Source organism: Heterocephalus glaber, unplaced genomic scaffold, assembly GCF_053883595.1.
Source record: "Heterocephalus glaber isolate CG9 unplaced genomic scaffold, H.glaber_assembly_v1.0 deba00001594, whole genome shotgun sequence".
Lineage (NCBI taxonomy): Eukaryota > Metazoa > Chordata > Mammalia > Rodentia > Bathyergidae > Heterocephalus > Heterocephalus glaber.
Genome location: NW_028258369.1, coordinates 3,370,215 through 3,386,819, shown reverse-complemented (window position 1 = coordinate 3,386,819; position 16,605 = coordinate 3,370,215).

The window sequence follows — 16,605 nt, the reverse complement described above, 5'->3', positions numbered from 1 at the left end:
TGGGTGTTTTCCTGGTTTTTGGATCGAGGTAATGCTTGCTTCCAGGAAGGAATTAGGGAGTGTTGCTTTCCTTTCAATTTCATTGAAGTGTTTAAACAGTAGTAGTAGTAATTCCTCTCTAAATGTCTTGTAGAATTCAGCAGTGAACCCATCAGGACACGAGCTTTTCTTAGTTGGTATGTTTTAAATTATGTTTTCCATTTCATTGATTGATTTTGGGTGGTTTAGAATTTTTAGGTCTTCTTCATTCAACTTTGATAATTCATATGCATCTAGGAATCTGTCCATTTCTTTTGTATTTTCTATCTAATTGGCATATAGGTTCTTGAAGTAGGTATCGATGATCCTCTAGATTTCTGCTGGGTCCATTGTAATTTCATCCTTTTCATTCCTAATTATATGGATTTGGGCCTTTTCTTTACTTTTTTTGATACGGTTGGCCAAGGCTTTGTCAATTTTGTCTATTCTTTCGAAGAACCAGCTCTTGGCTTCATTAATTTTTTGTATTGTTCTCTTAGTTTCCATTGCATTGAATTCTGCTCCAATCTATATAATTTCCTCCCTTGTATGAGCTTTGAGTTTGTCTTGCTCTTCTTTTTCTTGAAGCTTGAGATTCATCATTAGGTTCTTCAATTGGCCTAACTCTGTTTGCCTAATGTGAGTATTCACTGCTATGAATTTCCCTCATAAGATTGCTTCCATTCTGTCCCATAGATTCTGATATTTTTTATTGTCATTGTCATTTAACTCTAGGAACTGTCTGATTTCTTCTTTAATTTCCTCTGTTACCCATTGGTTATCCAGAAGTATGTTGTTCAATTTCCATGTGTTTATGAAATTCTTGGGGTTTCTTTTGCTATTGATCTCCAATTTCATTGCACTATGGTCTGATACTATCATTGATTGAGTAGTAATGTAAGCATATGGCTGAAATACTTTATATATATATATATACACATATATATACATATATCTATATACATATATCTATATATAAAATGTGATCATTGTCCAATTAAAATATGCCTAAAGGGATAAAGGAACTGAATTCTTGAATTGATTTAATTTTAATGTATATTTAAATATAAGTGAATATAAGTGGCTATTGAGTAGTGCATCAGATAGCACACATTCCAGTCTTTCAGAAAAACTGGAGAATGTTTTTAACATCTTCTATTTTACAATTGTGGACAAAAAGTAAAATATATTAAGGAATATGATCCAAATCACAAGTAGCATATAGGTAGATGACAACATAAATCCAGGAGTTTCTGACTACAAACAGTATCTTCTAAATATGATGTTTCTTCATTTTTTATTTATTATTTATTTATTTTTAAAATTTCTTTTATTGGTACATTTTAGGTACACAATTCATTTACATTTATCATTGGGTGTTTGTACCTGTACATGATATATCTTGGTTCTTCCCCCCCCATTACCTGTGCACTCTTCACCCCCTCCACCCATCCCTATCTACATAGATTTCATTTCCATTTTTTTTCTTTTCTCATAGTTTTTCCTTTCCCTCTTTTCCTTTCCCCTTCCCTTCCCTTCATTCCTTCATCTTTGGACCTTTTTTCCTATTTCAAATTATCAATTATACATTTTAATCATTTTAACCCTTGTTTACACTATCAGTTTCTCACACTACAGAAACTATTTGGTATTTACACATGTGTGTCCTATTTATTTCACTTAAGAGGATGGGCTCGATATGCATCCATTCAGCTATAAATGACTCTAGTTTTTTGTTCTTTATGGCTGAGTCGTACTCCATTTTATTAAAAAACCCCACATTTTCTTTATCCAGTTTCCAGTTGATGGGCACTTGGGTTGCTTCCAAGCTTTAGCTATTACAAACTGTGCCACTATGAACATGGGTGCACATATATCACTGTGGTATGATTCTTTTAATTCTTTTGGGAAGATACCCAGCAGGGGAATAGCTGGGTCAAATGGGACCTCTAGTCCTAGTTCTTTGAGGTATGTCCATACTGATTTCCACAGTGGTTGCACCAGTCTGCACTCCCACCAGCAATGGAGAAGGGTTTCTTTCTCCCCACAACCCCACCAGTATTTGTTATTTGTTGATTTCTTGATAGCAGCCATTCTTTGTGGGGTGAGGTGGAATCTCAGTGTTGTTTTCATCTGCATCTCTTGAATGACGAGTGATGTTGAACATTTTTTCATATATTTGTTTGCTGCTTTTACTTCTTTGTCTGAGAAATGTCTGTTCATTTCAGATGCCCATTTTTTAAATTGGGTCTTTGAATTTGGAGGGTATGATTTTTTTCAATTCTTTATATATGCTAGATAGTAGTCCTTTGTCTGAGGTACAGCTGCTAAAATTTTTTTCCCATATTGTAGGTTGTCTGTTAGCTCTGTTGGTGGTTTATTTTGCAGTGCAGAAGCTTTTTAATAAGATGAGATCCCAGTTGTTGATTATTTCTGCTAGTTCCTGTGCTGCTGAGGTTTTCTTCATGAAGTCCTTTCCTATGCCAATGTCTTCAAGAGTTCTACCTAACCTATCTTCCAGCAAGTTTAGTGTTTCTGTCTTAATATTTAGATCTTTAATCCACTTCAATCTTAGTTTAGTGCATGGTGATAGGTATGGGTCTAGTTTCAATCTTTGGCAGGTTGAAATCCAGTTTTTCCAAGACCATTCATTAAATAGGCTATCTTTCCTCCAAGGATGGTGGTTGGCTCCTTTGTCAAAGATGAGGTGACTGAGCATGTCTGGAGTTGTTTCTGCATCTTCTATTCCACTGATCCTCAGGTCTGTTCCTTTGCCAGTACCATGCTGATTTTATCACAGTAGCTTTGTAGTATTGTTTCAAGTTGCAGATTGTGATAACCCTAGCCATGTCTCTGTTGCTTAGAATTGCTTTAGCTATTCTAGGTCTCTTATGGTTCCAAATGAATTTTTGGATTGTTTTCTCTAGTTCTGTGAAGTATATTGTTGGAATTTCAATTGGCATTGCATTGAATCTATATGGTAGTTTTGGAAGTATGGCCATTTTCACTATATTGGTTCTTCCTACCCAGGAGCAAGAGATGTCTTTCCATTTTCTGATATCCTCTTCGATCTCTTTTTTCAGAGTGCTGTAGTTGTCAGTGTAGAGGTCTTTTGCTTCCTTTGTTAGATTGATTCCTAGATATTTCATTTCTTTGGATGCTATTGTAAAAGGAATTGTTTCCCAAATTTCTCTCTCAGTGAGTCTATTATTTGTGTACAAGATGGCTATTGTTTTTGAGTGTTGACCTTGTATCCAGCTACTCTACTGAATCTGTCAATTAAGTCTAGAAGTCTTCTGGCAGAGTTTTTTGGGTCTTCTATGTAAAGTATCATATCATCAGCAAATAACGACAGTTTAACTTCTTCTTTTCCTATCTTTATTCCTTTTCTTTCTTTCTCTTTTCTAATTGCTGTGGCTAATGTTTCCAGAACTATATTGAACAGGAGTGGTGATAGTGAGCATCCTTGTCTTGTTCCTGATTTTAATGTGAAAGTTTTCAGTTTTTGACCATTTAGTATGATGTTGGCTGTTGGTTTTTCATAGATAGCCTTAATCAGGTTGAGATAAAGACCTTCTATTCCAATTTTCTGTAGCTTTTTTTTTTATCTTGAATGGGTGTTGGATTTTGTCGAATGCCTTTTCTGCATCTATTGAGATGATCATATGGTTTTTGTCCTTGACTCTGTTAATATGGTGTATTACATTTATTGATTTACGAATGTTGAACCATCCTTGAATCCCTGGGAAAAATCCGACTGGGTCAGGGTGTATGAACTTCTTGGTGACCCTCTGTATTCTCTTTTCCAGTATCTCTTTGAGGATTTATGCATCTATGTTCATTAGGGAGATTGGCCTGTAGTTTTCTTTTTGGGTTGGGTCTTTCCCTGGTTTTGGAATCCAAGTAACACTTGCTTCCAGGAATGAATTTGGAAGCCTTGCTTCCCTTTCAATTTCCTTGATGAGTTTAAAGAGTAATGGTGTTAGTTCTTCTTTAAATGTCTAATAGAATTCAGCACTGAAGCCATCCGGACCTGGGCTTATTTTTGTTGGTAAATATTTTATTATATTTTCAATTTCACTCATTGTAATTGGGGTATTTAGAATTTCTATATATTCCTCATTTAACTTTGGCAATTTGTATGTATCTAGGAATCTGTCCATTTCTTCTGTGTTTTCCATTTTATTGGAGTAGAGGTTCTCGAAGTAGGTTTTGAAGATCCTCTGGATTTCTGTTGGATCTGCTGTGACTTCATCTTTTTCATTCTTAATTGCATGTATTTGTGCCTTTTCTTTCCTTTTTTTGATAAGGTTGCCGAAATGTTTATCAATTTTATTTATTCTTTCAAAAAACCAACTCTTTGATTCATTGATTTTTTTGTATTGTTCTCTTAGTCTCCATTGCATTGATTTCTGCCCTAATCTTTATAATTTCCTCTCTTGTACGAGCTTTGGATTCATTTTGCTCTTCTTTTTCTCGGATCTTGAAGTTCTGCATTAGGTTATTTACCTGAGTTTTTTCTGTTTTCCTAATATAGGCATTCACTGCTATGTATTTCCCACATAGAACTGCTTTCATTGTGTCCCATAGATTCCTGTATGTTGTACTGGCATTTTCATTTACTTGTAGAAACTGTTTAATTTCTTCTTCAATTACTTCTGTGACCCAATGGTTGTTCAAGAGGGAGTTATTCAGTTTCTATGTGTTTGTTGGTGTTTTGTGGTTTCTTATGTTATTGATCTCAAATTTTACTGCACTGTGGTCTGATAATATACAGGGGGTAACTTCAATTCTTTTACATTTACTTAGATATGTCCTAGGAGCTAGCATGTGGTCTATTCTGGAGAATGACCCATGTGCAACTGAAAAGAATATGTTTTCCAATTTTGTGGGGTAAAACACCCTGTAAACATCTATTAAGTCCATTTGTTCTATAGTTTGGTACAGTTCTAGAATTTCCTTGTTAACTTTTTGTCTAGATGATCTGTTTATTTGTGATAGTGGGGTATGAGGTCCCCTCATACAATTGTGTTAGTGTTTATTTGGTTTTTCATGTCTATTAATATTTGTTTTGAGTCTCCAATCCATATTGATGAACGCTGCAAAACTATCTTTCAAACTTGATGGAGAAACAAGATACTTTCATGACAAAGAGCACCTGAGGAACTTCATGAATAACAAAACAGCACTCCAAAGAATTTTACACAATATCCTAGGAACAGACATTGAGGATCACAACCCCAGGAAGCAAAGTAGAATGAACCCATCTAGCACGACAAGAAATTAAAGGTAAAGGTAGAGAAGCCAACAAAAAGAAAAAGTCATGGCAATGATAAGTCAATACGTTTCAGTTATAACCATCAATGTTAATGGTCTCAATTCACCAATCAAAAGAAACAGACTGGCAGAATGGGTCAAGAAACAAAATCCAACAATATGCTGCATGCAAGAAATACACTTAATTCAAAAGGAAACTCATAGACTGAAAGTTAAAAGGTGGAAAACAATACTCCATGTGGCAGGAGCTCAAAAAAAACCAGGAGTAGCTATCCTCTTGGCAGATCAAGTAGATTTAAACCAACACTGATTAAGAGAGATGAAGAAGGACACTACATCCTTGTAAAGGGAAGAATCCAAGAGGAAGAGATGACAATCATAAATATCTATGCACCAAACACTAGTGCGCCCAACTATATAAAACAAATACTAACGGACATGAAAAGTCATATATGCACTAATACAATTGTAGTGGGGGACCTCAACATCCCACTGTCACAAATAGATAGATCAACTAGACAAAAAATCAGTAATGAAATACTAGAACTCAATCGAACTCTTGAACAAATGAACTTAACAGATGTTTACACAGTCTTCCACCACACAAAATCAGAATACACATTCTTCTCAGCTGCACATGGGTCATTCTCCAAAATAGGCCACAAATTCACACATAGAACATGTTTAAGTAAGTGCAAAGGAACTGAAGTTATCCCCTGTATATTATCAGACTGTAGTGTGATGAAATTGGAGATCCATAGCAAAAGAAACTTGAAAAATTGCATAAACACGTGAAAATTGAACAACACACTTCTGAATAAGCAATGGGTCATAGAGGAAATTAAAGAAGAAATCAGACAGTTCCTTCAAGTAAATGATAATGACAATACAATATATCGGAATCTATGGGACACTATGTAAGTAGTCTTACAAGGGAAATTCATAGCAGTGAATACACATATTAGGAAAACAGAATGAGCCCAATTAAACAACCTGATGTTGAACTTCAAGCTCCTTGAAAAAGAAGAGCAAGACAAATCCAAAGCTCATACAAGGGAGGAAATTATAAAGATCAGAGCAGAAAGCAATGCAATGGAGACTAAGAGAACAATACAAAAAATCAATAAAGCCAAGAGTTGGTTTTTTGAAACAATCAACAAAATTGACAAACCCTTAGCCAACCTTATCAGAAAAAGGAAAGAAAAGACCAAATCCATGTAATTAGGAATGAAAAGGGTGAAATTACAACAGACCCAGCAGAAATCCAGAGGATCATCAATACCTACTTCCAGAACCTATATACCAATAGGATGGAAAGCACAGAAGAAATGGACAGATTCCTACATATGTATGAATTATCAAAGGTGAATGAAGAAGACCTAAAAATTCTAAATAACCCAATATCAACCAATGAAATTGAAAACATCATTAAAAACTTATCAACTAAGAAAAGCCCGTGTCCTGATGGCTTCACAGCTGAATTCTACAAGACATTTAGAGAGGAACTACTGCCACTACTGTTTAAACACTTCAATGACATTGAAAGGGAAGCAGTACTCCCAAATTCATTCCTAGAAGCAAGCATCACCTTGATCCCCAAAGCAGAGAAAGATCCAAATGAAAAGGAGAACTATAGGCCAATCTCACTAATGAACATAGATGCAAAAATCCTGACTAAGATACTGTCAAATAGAATGCAGAAGATCATCAAGAAGATCATACATGCTGATCATGTGGGATTCATCCCAGGGATGCAGGGATGGTTCAACATATGAAAATCAATCAATGTAATACACTATATCAATAGAGTCAAGGACAAAAAACATATGATTATCTCCATAGACACAGAAAAAGCATTTGACAAAATCCAACAGGCATTTATGATAAAAACCCTACAAAAAATTGGAATAGATGGTCTCTACCTCAAACTGATAAAAGTCATCTATGAAAAACCATCAGCCAATATCATACTAAATGGTCAAAAACTGAAATCCTTCACACTAAAATCAGGAACAAGACAAGAATGTCCACTATCACCACTCTTGTTCAATATAGTTTTGGAAACATTATCCATGGCAATTAGACAAGAGAAAGAAATAAAAGGAATAAAGATAGGAAATGAAGAAGTCAAATTGTCATTATTTGTGGATGACATGATACTGTATATAGAAGAACCCAAGAACTCCACCAAAAGTCTTCTAGACTTACTAACCAAATTCAGTCAAGTAGCTGGTTACAAGGTCAACACACAAAAATCAATAGCTTTCCTCTACACGAATGACAGACTCACTGAGAGAGAAATAGGGCAAATAATTCCTTTCACAATAGCATCCAAAAAACTGAAATACCTAGGAATCAACCTAACAAAAGAAATCAAAGACCTCTTCTCTGAAAACTATGGCACTCTGAAAAGAGAGATTGAAGATGATATCAGAAAATGGACAGACATCCCCTGCTCCTGGGTAGGAAGGATTAATATAGTGAAAAATGACCATACTTCCAAAACAGCTATATAGATTCAATGCAATTCCAATTGAGATCCCAGCAGCATACTTCATGGACCTTGAGAAAACAATCCAAAAATTCATTTGGAACAAGAAGAGACCCAGAATAGCAAAAGCAATTCTAGGTAACAGAGACATGGCAGAGGGTATCACAATCCCCAACCTGCAACTCTACTACAAAGCTACTGTGATAAAAACAGCATGGTATTGGCAAAGAAACAGACCTGAGGACCAGTGGAACAGAGTAAAAGATGCAGAAACAACGCCAGACACACTCAGCCATCTTATCTTCAATAAAGGAGCCAAACACCCTCACTGCAGGAAAGATAGCCCCTTTAATAAATGGTGCTGGAAAAATTGGGTTTCAACTTGCCAAAGATTAAAACTAGACTTATATCTCGCGCCATGCACTAAACTAAAATCAAAATGGATTAAAGATCTAAATATTAAAATAGAAACTCTGAACCAGTTGGAACAGAGGTTAGGTAGAACTCTTGAAGACATTGGTGTAGGAAAAGATTTTATGAACAAAACCTCAGTTGCCCATGAACTAGCACAAACAATCAACAAGTGGGATCTCTTCTGATTAAAAGGCTTCTGCACAGCAAGAGAAACCACCAGCAGTGTGAAGAGACAACCCACAATATGGGAAAAAATCTTCACCTGCTCTTCCTCAGACAAAGGTCTACTATCTCGAATCTATAAAGAACTTAAAAAGATCAGACTTTCCAAATTTAAAGACCCCATGCGAAAATGGTCATCTGAAATGAACAGACATTTCTCAGACAAGGAAGTAGAAATAGCAAATAAATACATGAAAAAATGTTCAACATCACTGGTCATTCGAGAGATGCAAATGAAAACAACGCTGAGATTCCACCTCACACCAGAAAGAATGGCTGCTGTCATGAAATCAACCAATAACAAATGCTGGCGGGGCTGTGGGGAAAGAGGAACCCTGCTCCACTGCTGGTGGGAGTGTAGACTGGTGCAACCACTGTGGAAATCATTATGGAGATACCTCAAAGAACTAGGACTGGAAGTCCCATTTGACCCTGCTATTGCCCTGCTGGGTATCTTCTCCAAAGAATTAAAAGAATCATCCACAGTGTTATATGTGCACCCATGTTCATAGCAGCACAGTTTGTGATAGCTAAAACTTGGAAACAGCCCAAATGCCCATCAACTGGAGACTGGATAAAGAAAATGCGGTTTTTTAATGAAATGAAGTACTACTCAGCCATGAAAAATAAGAAATTAGAGATATTTATAACTAAATGGATGCACATTGAGGTGATACTCTTAAGTGAAATAAATAGGACACACATGTATAAATACCTAATAGTTTCTCTGTAGTGAGAAACTGAAAGTGTAAATAAGGACTAAAAGGTATAATAGGTAATGTGAAATAGGACAAAAAGGGGCAAAGGGGAAGGAAGTGGAATGGGTAGGGGAAAGGAAATAAGGGTATGGAATTAATAGGAGAAAATGGAAAAATAGGAACAAAATCTTTGTAAATAGATAGGAATGGAGGTGTTGAAGGGAGGGCTGGGCAAGGGTGAAAGATGGGAACCAAGAGATATTATATAAATGTGCAAATTTCCAATGATGAATGTCATTATATTGTATACCTAAAATGTACCAATGATTAGAATGAATAATCAATAATGCAAAATAGGAAGAAAAGGTCCAAAGGGGTAGGGGTAGTGGGAGGGGCAGGGGAAATGAAAGAAGGGAAAGGAAAAATGCTGAGGAATGGAAAAAATGGAAATAAAGTCTTTGTAAATAGGGAAGTGTGGAGAGGGTGAAGGGAGGGCTAGGAATGGGGACAAAATAAGGACCAAACTGCATCATGTAAAGGTACAAATTCCCAATGAGAAATGTAATTCTGTTGTATACCTACAATGTACCAATAAAAGAATTTAAGGAAAAAAAAAAAAAGCTCTATCTCATTTATTGGAAATTTACTACAATAAATGTATTATTTTAGAATAGGACACATTACTACTATCTGCCAGAACATTCTTGTAAACAATATTCAAATCAATGACATGTATAGAGTGAATGTCCCTCTTCCTTTAGATATTGTACTATTGAGTGTTGCACAGCCCATGAGGTTGTACTTATGGCTCTAAATCCACATCCTCCCAGTAATCATCCTCTGACATTAGAAAAAGCACTTTGGCAGCTGGGATGCACAGATTTAGTTATGTGAAATTTTAGCTCCTATATTCACAGTAACTGTGTTCTTCTTGTAGTAATCTGTAAGTATTAGCTATGAACTAGACTTTAGGCAAATTCTCAATCACTTATATTCAAATCTCCAAGTTCATTTAGGTTCTGGTGCCCATGTACATCTTCCTCTCATTGGTGATAACTTCTTCCAAGGGGTAGGACACTTCAGTGCCCTGGCTCTTCCCTTTCACCAACACTTCCTTTTGTACTTTCACTTGTTCAAATGGCATCTACTGGTTTATGTTCTTGGGAGTGAGGCCGACAAATTCCCTGCTCTAATGTCATTGGCTCTCTCCTTTACTTCTGATACATACTCCACTAGTGTTCTTTACTCCTTAATATTCTAGAATAGTAATTTTCAAATAAAAATTGGAGAGTTGTTCCCTATTTTAGCTTTGATGCCTACCAAGTGGACTAGGTTGTTTTTAGATGTTTTAGATTATTTTGTGTTTCCTCTGATCTTCCATTCCAACATAAATGCCTGATTGGTTCAGAGCCCCAGATTGCATTCACCATGGCAGTCAGCAAACCAAGTTTTCTGCCGTGTCTCTGAAATTGCATATGAAACACTTAGAAAATCTCAATTCATTTTCTATTCTGTCTGTCTCTCTGTCTCTGTCTGTCTGTCTGTCTGTTTCTCTCTCTCTCTCTCTTTCTCTCTTAATACAGTTTGGTACCACTAAAAGTGGGCCTCCACATCCCTCCAAGCAGGTCTTATTATTTACATTGACATTGGAGTCAGTAAATTCCATCTAGTTGAATACTTGTAGACACATAGGCATATAAATAAGTGCAATATCATGGAAGCATGACTGATTATATATGTCATATCCACCCATAACTTGCAAATAAAGTATGGAATATCACAGTGGGATAATTATATATTGACTGAAGTTATAGTTTTTCTTCTTCTTTCTTTGTTTCAATCTAGTATGGCCCTTAAGGCCTTAAAGTCCAAATTACCAAATAAAAAGAGAGTGAGTAGTATTTCAAGAGGGTTTTTCTTTTCTTCTCATACTTCTTATCAGTGGGTTTTATAGGAATTGATGAATCAGAGGCCTGGTTCTCTCAAGGTCTGCTGTCGTCTATCTCTTTTTTGGTATCCCAGCCTTGACTCCATAATTCACTAAATAAGGATTTTACAACACTGAAATTATTATTCAGGTTTTCATAAATTTTAAACACTAGAATCTTTAAGGATAGTTTTAGTTCTTTAAATGTTTGAAGGCAAACTGTTGAGGTGGAATATAGGTTTTATATATCCCCTTATTATAACAGTATTTATCCGACCATATTTGTCCATCAGAATTGGCTCTGGTGGGAACTGTTTTTATTTTTCTACAAAGTTTTGAAAAATGTAACTATGTTACCTAAATAAACATTGACAAATATTTGCCCCTTTTATCTTTATCAGTCATGGGGATTTGCGATGAACTCTAAAAGTTCGTCCATGCTATACGGCATGGATTCTAATCCTAGCAGTCTAGAGAGGAATTGTACACACTGCCACTACAGAACAAAAACAGAAGTTTCTTGATAGAGCACTCAGATGGTACAATTATTCATAATCTTCCAAGAAATCTCAAAGATCTTAAACCTCTATTTTATAATGTATCAATATAAGGTCATTCCACATTTCATTCACAGAAATTAACTTAATTTGTTTTTCCTGTACCTGGGATTGAACTAGGACCTTGAGCTTGCCAGGCAGGTGTGGTGCCACTGAGCCACCTCTCCAGCCCTGAAATTAATTTAATTTTGAGACACTTCTTCAAGCTCTTCTCTTATTTCTTAGTTATTGAAGATAACCTAAGATAAAATCTTCCTAAACTATTTGGAGGGAGACATATTGGATGATGGCATATGATTATTTTTTGAATATAACTTCTCATGAACTATAAATGCAAATTCTCAATAATGCAACATGGAAAATATAGCTATTCTCCTGCATACTCCCTATCATATCGTATAATATTTTAAGGAGAGTGATCAAAACAATAATTTCAGTTTAGTGGATTCAGGATAAAATATTACATGCACCTTCCTCTTTTGACCATATCCTTCCTTTATTAAATTTTATACATTTTAAAACTTGGCTACACTCGATACAAAAATTTAATAGCATTAAAATTACATTCAGTTGTGTCCCACTAGCCAACATCAAGAACTCACATCTTTTCTACCACTTATATGAACATCATTTGGACACTGAGTCAAGGAAGGTTTAAATTCCCTACTTTCCATTGATGTCCTTTATTTGTCTTAGGTTTATAATTAAAACAATTGCTATATGCCTGACATGGGATAAGTGACACATATGCATTATAAATATATAAAATATCATTGATTCTTCATATGTCTATGAGGTATAGAAAATTAATATGTATATTTTATAAATGATTAAACTGAGACAGCAATCATATGAAAAATGCTTCTCACACAGAAAACAGTACATTTCTGGGCTTACAGGCATACACTCAGCCTTAGATTCTATGAATTAAAACACAACCACAGTAACTTATTAGTTGCACACTATAAGTGAGCTTCCCTTTACTACACCCTCAATATCATTGTGGCTTTTAAAGAAATATTTCATTTTAATAAAATTAAAATTCTACATTATTAGGCCCTCTTATAAACACATAAATATATATGTACATACATGAATTTTTGTTTCAGTTCATATTTATGCTTGAAGCAATAATGATAATCATATGGAGGTAAAAATAGAGTATCATTCAAGATGGTTTGTACCAAGTGCTTTCCTAAAAATTTATTTCATTTGGATATAGCCATGTAAATATCTGTGTAATATATTATCAAAATAAGCACTGTAATATTTTTTATTAGCCTAGTTCAAACATTTTAAATATAGCACATATAGTCTGTGAGTTTATAAAAAAATGTTAGAAGCATCTTCATTACATATTGTTCAGTCAATATAACTTGACAAATAATTTTTTCAACTTTAGCATATTGGCCAAAAGTGTCTTACTATTTATTGAATAAAAATTTATGTATGGACTTTGTGTAATGCATTTCTGGAAAATATAAATATAGATAAGATATGGGTCCTGACTCTAGCAGTTTATAATCCATTCACATAGATTTAAAGCTAAGTGGAAGAGACAATTTTAATTCAAGAAGAGATTGATAGCCAAGTGATAACTCTCATAAATGTAGGCACAAATAAATTACTATCAGTGGAAAGAAGGAAAAATTATCTCACTTGGTAGTTGGATAAAGATTACATCATCTGAGAAATAAAGTCCATTTCTCCATATTTACATTCAACATTTCTATTAAAACTATTTAAAAATATTTTTCTCAATATCTATATGAGAATTTAAAATATACTATTTTAAAAATAATTTAAATTTATAATCAATATGATTGTCAAGTAGTTCAAAGGAAGTTTTTTTGGTAAAACTATTCAGGTAAACCTTAATGAACCTACAAAGATGGAAAAAAATGAAAATTATTCATCTGACAAAGATTTAACATAAAAATATATAAGGAACTTAAAAGACTCAATTACAAGAAACCCCACAAATAATCTAGTTAACAATGAGCAAAGATATAAATAGGCACTTCTCTAAGAACAAATTCAAATAATTAAAACAATTATGAAAATTTTTCAATTCCTTTAGCCATCAGAAAAAAATGCAAATCAAAACAGAAATATCATCTCACCCTACTTGGAATGACTGTTATCAAAGATACAGAAAATAACAAAAACAACCCTTTTTGTGGACAAAAAGCAACCCTTATATACTCCTTGTAGGAAATGCAAATTACTACACACAACATGGGGAACATTACAGAGGTTGTCCAATAAACTAAAGAGTGATCTACTATAAGATCCATCTATCTCACTTTTGAATATATATCCAAAGGATATGATATTAGTGTTTGGTGAGCTAGTTGCATGTCCATGTCTATTGGTGCATTATTCACAATACAGAAGATATGAAATCAATGTAGATGCCCATGAAGGGATGACTGCATAAGGAAAATGTCATGTACACATACACAATTAAATGTTACTCAGTCACAAAATATTATATTCTATCAATGGCAGCAAAGTGGACGGAACCAGAATATGTTAAGGGAAACAAATCTAAAACAGAAAGACAAATATTGTATGTTCTGTCTCATATGTAAATGCTAAAAAGTCAATCTTAATGTAGAAGAGTGATTACTAGAACAATCTTGACAATATTATGATAATAATAACAATATGCCTTGGTGCATTTTTTCTGACCATGGCTAATTGGAGTTCCATATGCCTCAATTGTCTGTATGTCAAATTCTTTTTCCATGCTTGGGGAATTTTCTCCCATCACTTCTGTGAACAGGTTTTTTATGTCCTTTGTGCTATCTTCTGATTTTTGGATTCTGATTAATCTTCTGTTATTCTTCTTCACATCATCTAACAGCTATTGGATTGAATTTTCATGTCCCTTGCTATTTAAGACATCTTTCACTTGATGATCAATAACTTCAAACCTGTCTTCTAGAGCTGATATTTTATCCTCACATTGGTTGATTCTGTGGTGTATACTTTCAATAGAATTTTTAATCTTCTGGTTATCCATTTGAATCTGTTTCATGGAATCGAGTTCTTCCCTATGTTGGCCATTCAGTGTTTCTATTACTTCCCTAAGCTTCTCTAATTTTTAAAATATCTGTATGTACTGTAGATTCACTAACCCTGTCTTTCATTATGGTCATCAACTCTTTAGTTAACTGTGTAATTATTTCTGATTTTTTTTCTAGAGACTCATTCATCTGCTTTGTTACTTCTACTACTACCATTTCAGAAAGTTCAGCTGAGTAGCTTTTGATTTGTCCCACTCAATGACCACTGGATTTGCCTTGAGCAAACTGGAGGTCTGGGGTTACATATTGCTTCCATATTTTCTCATTTTTTTTTTTAAATTTCTTTTCTGTGTTGATTCTTGTAAATTGCTTATGGTAAGCAGCTTTATTACTAGTACTGAGATCTCCTTAGGAAATGACTATTTTTCAGAGATCTCTTCATGGTGTAGGTGGCTTTTGGTTTTTCAGTCTGTCCCAAGATCCTGCCTCTTCAATTTATGAGGGATGAAAGATTTTTGCCTATTTGGCCTAGTACACAGTTCTTTTATACTGGACTATGGCATTGTTTATGACCCCATACAATTTCAATATTAACATACAAATAAGAACAAGTGATCACCACAACTGTCACCTTAGGTAAAAGAGTACAATCAGTAACAACAGTATCACCAAACAGTCTAGAAAATGACAAACTATGGTAATGGTTAATTTGCCACCTTTAACCAAAGGTACAAGATTTATAGTTATATAATAAAATCTAGAGAGAGGAGCTGCACAGGTATGCGGGGTAATGATGGAGGCCCGCCATTCCATTGGTGAGTGCGTCCAGATCCTGGGGTGCACCTGTGGTGGCCCAGACCTGCGTGGCTGCAGGCGGATCCCAGCCTGGGATCTGCCCTGACACCAGAGGCTTTGGAATACCACCCCGAGGCCAGGAATCTGCCCAGAGAGGAACTGCACAGGCATGTGGGCTCCTGCCAGAGGCCCACCATTCCATCCATAAGTGCTAGTAGATCCCTGGGAGCAGCTGTGTGGCCTGGACCAGGGCGGCTGTGGGCAAATCTGAACCAGGGCTCCACCCTGACCCTACAGGCTCTGGCACACCCACCCAAGCCAAAGGCCCACCCAGTAAAGGGCTGAACATTCACATGGGCTTCAGGTAGAGGCTCACCATACCATTGGTCACAGCCAGGGACCCAGCTGGAGAAGAGCTATACAGGCACACAAGCAATACCCAGAGGCTCACCCTGATATCATTGATAAGTGCAAGGAGACCATAGCTAAAGCCTGTGCAGACAATAGAAACTGGGGTGCACAGCCCCCAACCAAAGGCCCTTCCAGACAATAGCTACATAGGGGCCCTAGCAAGAGGCATTCCTAGATACCATGCCAAGTGTGCTCAGGCCCCAGCCAGAAGTCTGCCCAAATAACAGGTCAGCTCAGGGATCTAGAAGGGCACCACTCTGAACCAGGAATTGGTGTACTGGTGAGCAGCAGAAAAAAGGCTGCTTGGTGGCTTCCTGAGAATTCAAGACCACTGGATGAGAAAAAGTCCCCTTAACAAAGACACAGCAGGCTGTATCTGTTGAAATGAGAAGACACTTAAATAAGTCCCAAAACCAGACTTCCAGATCACCTAATGGAACAACAATGGGCAACAAGATGGAACAATCTGATACTCAACCACCTGGACTCCCTGAACTGGCAATGAAAGAAGACCTGGAAAAAATGAAATGAGAAATAATTTGCCCATAGTGCAAGACATGATTAATAAATCTAGAGCTGACACAGATAAAAAAATAGAGGAGCTGAGGAATATGATGGAATCTCAACATAGGAAACAAATGGAATTCATAAAACAGATGCGAACAGATTTCCAGGAGATAAAAAACTCCATTGAAAGTCTTCACAGCAAAATGAGCCAATGCAAGGATAGGATTTCAGATACAGAAGATAGGATTGCAATTAG